The sequence below is a fragment of the Prinia subflava genome, chromosome W (genome assembly GCF_021018805.1).
Source record: "Prinia subflava isolate CZ2003 ecotype Zambia chromosome W, Cam_Psub_1.2, whole genome shotgun sequence".
Classification (NCBI taxonomy): domain Eukaryota; kingdom Metazoa; phylum Chordata; class Aves; order Passeriformes; family Cisticolidae; genus Prinia; species Prinia subflava.
The window spans coordinates 3,067,824-3,073,351 of NC_086282.1; positions in this window are offsets into that span (position 1 = coordinate 3,067,824).

Sequence of the window (5,528 nt, forward strand, 5' to 3'; positions counted from 1 at the left end):
TGCTGTAACATCTGTAACTCATGTCTCCCCTCTGAGTTAGGGACTGGGTACAAGAGGGGAGTTATCTCACCTGACTTTAGCAGCCCATGTCAGAAGCAGACAAAGTGCTCATCTCTGCACAGTCTTGAGGAGGAATTCAGACCACTAGCTCAGGGATAGAGGACAGTATTGGAGATACCTCAATCTGAACAAAGTAATGGTAACAACAACAGGCGGCTACACCGAACAATGGATGTAGGTGGGCATTGCAATGCTTAGGTGGAAATGAAGTGCCTACATCCACACCTAGAACCCAAGATCTCTAGCCAGCATAATTCTCAACCCACTGACTTTTAACTTACCTGCCAACACTCAGCCTCACTGTACCACTGCTGCCAAATCTGAGCATGGTCTGTTCAAGACCAGATCTACACCCGAAAACAAGGTGTTCTACATGATGTCTTGAAAGTTGGGGGCAGAGAAGAGCATTAAAAGTGTCTTTACCATGATGCCTCTCTCCTGTTAATACTGCACACTGCTGTTGCTTATACAAGAGTCTGGTTGCAACATTGCTCAAATCCCACAAAATGTAAATTCAGTTTCCTTTAAACTTCATTTTGGGGCTCTAAATGAAAAAAATCTCAGTTCCTCTGATCCTTATCTGGAACCACTGCCTCAGTCTTTATTTCTCTGGTTAAAAAAATAAAATCAGATGAAACCTTTCATCTAGCTTTGAGGATCATTCTTTACAACATTTGAAAATGAGGCAAGACAACAGCCTCAAAAATTTCTTGAAGAGAGTAATTATTTTCTTTTTAAAGAAAACTCTGTCATCCATGCCAATACTAAAACATCCATGGTAAAGCACTGCTTTGAAGCAAAAGCCAGCAGGACCCCTCAAGACCCAGCACATACAGGGTCTGCAATGGAGGTCTGCCATTTCTTCCCTAAAAGCCCTTCTGTTTATACTCATCGGGCAGGCTTGAAAGTACCTGCCAGATGGACAGAGATAACTGACATCCAGAAAAGACACTCCACCAGCTGCTGTTAACAGGGGTTGGGAAGCACGGGGGCTGGTTAATAAACCACTTACTTCCTCACAGCTGCTAGCTGCCTGCTGCCTTCCCAGGGCTTAATGGAATTTGGAGAGAGTATTTCAAGTCAGACCATCTGTCAGCACACACATAGATCAGCTCGAGCCCAGCACCTTGCCTGCACATCAAGCACAAGCTTTGTTTCCTCACAGGAATCTTTGTTGGTGCCCTCTCCTACATCTCTCTGACTCTGGCAGTGATTCCCACAGGGCAGAGCTTGACCATGGGTGGTACATGCTGCTCAGAGCTGCTGAGCTGAGAACATGCCAGCAGGCAGAGGGCTCCTGGCATGGCTGCAAGCAAGGGGCAGCTGTGCCCAGGGGAGAGGTAAGAGGAGGGAACCAGATTTCACTCCACTCAGAAGCTGTGAGCCCTCAGAGCACAGGAGGTCCTGGGTGGAGAAGCCCTGGGGATGACAGCTGGATACAAAGCTGAAGGAGCTGGCAGAGCACAAAATAAAGCAAACTATGCCCTGGCCCACACTAGATGAGTGGCCAGCAGAGAAAGAGGAGTTGTTAAAAAATCATGTCAGTTCCTACCATTGCAAGAACCACAAAATTTAAAATGCACCCATATTTGGGAATTTTCTACAATGTTACCAATTTTATGCTCTTTTACTCTTCTTAGTTTTGCTAAAGATTTCCTACCACGCAACACACTGGACTGTGGAATTGCATTTTATTGAAATGGTATGCTCTGGCTCACCCCTGGAAAGTGTATGGTTTATCCCAAGTCTGTAACCACCCCTGCAGTATCGTGTCTGTAACCCCATTGGCCTCTAGATCTGTCCGCGCCCACTTTGAATCTCTCTGTTAAGGGTGCAAATGGAGAGGGCGCGCTCTCTTTGCCCTGGAGGCCTCCGGAGGCTCTGCTCCTCTCCCCTTCCCTCTCCCCTTCCCCCTCTCCCCCTCCTTCCCCCTCTCCCTCAGTAACCATGTTGCCTTCCCGGGGTCGAACTCCAAATAAATCCTCATCTCATCAACACCTCACCAGCCATCTAGAGTCTCCTTGCCTGCCTGCATGCGAATACCAAAGAACCTAGGACCCAGGGGGCTCCCAGGGAACCCTCCCCGGGGACCTCCCAAAATCTAAACTACAAAACTGGACAATTGTTCATTAACAACCAGAAAGAAGATTTCTTACACCTCTCCATGTTCAGTTTTCCTTTTGCAATTTTAAAACCAAACTCACCTTTTTTCAACTAATGCAAGGCACGAGCCTGGCATAATTACAGCGTTCCAGCAACTGAGGCTTCAAGACCAACTGAACCTTGTGTGAGCCGCCTGAAAAATTCAGAGGCATTTCCTAACTAAAATCAGTTTGACCAACGGACTGATTTGCAGCTATTTTTGTTCTCCATACACCTAGACATGGGAGCAAGTCTTCTCTTCTGACGCAGTAATGCGGCACTTACCTGTAGTTCAATCACAGCATTCCTTTCTGTCTTATTAATACATTTGCTTGCAGAGGAAGAAGAAATGGGAACAAATAATTGGGTATTTTTTCTTCTGGGCCACATTATTTCAGAGACCTGCCTCATGCTAATAAGATACATGCGACAAACATTAAAGCTTCTCTGTACCTCTGATCTCATTTATAACTAGAACAATCTTCAGTAACTGTTGACATCAAAGGAGCTGGTGCTCAGGTCAGAGTACATCTAATGCAATACCAGTTACAGAGTCCACTGCTCTTTGACAGTTGCAGTTTCACCAGGAGTGTAATTTTTATTAAAGCATCACATCGTAGAGCCTTAATCTGTCCTTTTGTTTTCCTTTTTTTTCTTCCATTTCAATCCCATTGAGTTAGAAAGAAGTTTGAGACACTCCAAGGTTAAGAAACAATTAACAACAAATTATTTTAGATAATTTCACATTTATTTTCCCAGGTGATTCCTCCTCTCTGAAGGTGTATTTGAGTTAGGAATTTAGCCAGACTAAACTTCTGAGTTGCTGCAAGTCAATAAATCACCATTGCTGACCTCTTGAGAGTAATATTGTTAGAAGGAGGGGCATCAATATCAGATACCTTGGATAGCCCAACAATTTAACAAAGCTGATGATCACACTTCAAAATTCTTTTTTTCAGTTTGTTGAGTCCAAAAAAACCCCAAAGCCATTCTTTGTCTCTCACCAGATCCTGCCTTGAAAATCAATTGATTTTAATTTCCTTTTACTTGGGAGAGGTCAGGGTTCCATTAAAAATCACACACTGGCACTGATTTGAAGCTTTAGTTTTGGTAACCTTACTACACTGAAAAAAGGGGACATGTGGGGTTAAAACTCATTATTTCCTTGTGGTTTGTTTCACTCACGTTTGTGTCTTTCCTGCTGTAGCAGCATGACCTTCAAAAGACCTTGCTGCACCCATGTGCTGTCAGAAACCCATTGCCCACATTCACCCCTTTCATGCCCAGGAAGACACTCTGGAGGGTAAAAGTAAAGGGCTCCTCATCCACAAGATGGCAAGGGATGTCTGGGATGGCAAGAGCTGCCCTGAATAATATGTAGCTGCCAGCCTGTTCAGGGAATTATAGTAATATGTGGGTGAGCACCACCAAGCAATTGATATTCTGGGGGTAGAAGCCAAAAGAATGAAATGGGAGAAGGCAAACCCAGACTCCCAGTGAGGAATCACATTTTAAGGTGGATCAGCTGCAAACAGGCCCTGTTGCTGAACAGCGCTGGCTGAGAAAAACCCTGGGTTTCCAGTTCCTTCTGACAACATTGGCTACTGTTCCGACTTGGTTTGTTTTTACATTCTGCCTGTGCTTCTCAGCTGCCAGCACCACACACACTCCTGTACTCTCAGTTCTGTCTCCAACATACAGGTCAATGAGAATCTCCCACTGCAGTGTCAGTCTGGGAAAGATGAAGCTATCACCGTGGAGGCCCAACCAGGAAAACAGACTGGGGACACAGATCTGAGTGCATCAACAGCAGCAGGGCAGAAGACCTGCCCTTAGTTTATTTTTCCATTATATATCTGTGGCAAGGTGACCATGGATTGGAGAAGGGTATCGCCACCTCTCCTGTCACATTGGTCCAGGAGGCTGTCATTCAACCTCCCCTTCTCTTGGAGAAAGAATTCATAACATTGCCAGTATTTACAAAACATGGTCCTGTGTTTACAATTCACCAGCGTGAGAAACTGCACGTTTCTCCTTTAATATGAACGCTCAGCAAACCAGGAAAATTCATGGCAACATGAAGCCAGAGCTGTAGTGTCGCAGTGCCTTTCAGAATGCGGTCCCGACCTATGGGATTGCATTTTATGGAAATGGTTTGCTCTAGTTCACCCCTGGAAAATGTATGGTTTATCCCAAGTCTGTACCCTCCCTGCAGTATCGTGTATCTGTAACTCTATTGGCTGGAGAATGTTACCGTGCCCACCTTGAACCTCTGTGTTAAGGGTGCAATCAGGGAGGGCGCTTCCTCTTTTGCCCTGGTGGTCTTCGGGGACTGCTCCCTCCCCATCCCTCTCCCCTTCTCCCCCTCCCCCCCTTCCCTTCCCCTCTCCCTCAGTGAATAAACCCTCATCTCATCAGCACCTCAGCAGCCGTCTGAGCCTCTCTGCCTGCCAGCATGCGAACACCCACAACCCTAGGACCTGGAGGGCTTCCGGGGAACCCTCCCCGAGATCCCCCTCAAAATTTAAACTACAACACCGACCTGCCTAGGCTAGCTCAGACACCACAGCAAGCATCAGGTACGTCTGGCGAGCAGCGCAAGCCAAGCTGATCCAGTGGATTTTTGGTGCCGACAAGACGTCGAGGCACAGGTGGCAAGGGGCAGACGACGGCGGAGAATGAAGGGAGGAGCCAGTTGAGTAAATCCAAGGGAGTTTATTTGAGGGGTCAGGCAGACCCTCCCCACCAGCCAAGGACTGCTCAGACCGAGCCGATTTTAGCTTTTTGGGACCCCCCTTTTATCGGGGAGCGGTACAGAGGGTGGTGAGGAGGGTACAACCAATTGGGATCAATACAGGAGAGGCTAGGAAGGTGACTGATACAAACAAGGACCACACATAAGGGAGGGGAGGGAATTTTCCCCTAACCTAGCCTATCACTCAAAACCCCTCATAGAACTTTCTAGCTCTGAGGCAGGGCTCTGAGATGACAGGCAGGCTCCAGGGAGGAGGGGGGAAAGGATTGACACCTAACAGTTACTGGGGGATTTCCAGAGGCAACTATCAGGAAGGCAAAATGGGGGGTACAAGGAACAAACCATCTTACAAATAACTTAGAAAAACGTATAAAATATAAAGAACTCATTAACACACCACTTCACTGTAGGTAGTCACTAGGAGCAGGGTATAACTATTCAAAGTTGCTGGTTCATATCATTTTCACTCATTTCAGTGTGAAATTTGCAGTAAGGGCATAATTTCAATTGCTCTGGAAAAATAATCTACAATGCTGCAATTCTTGAAGACCTCATAATGAAGAGAATCACT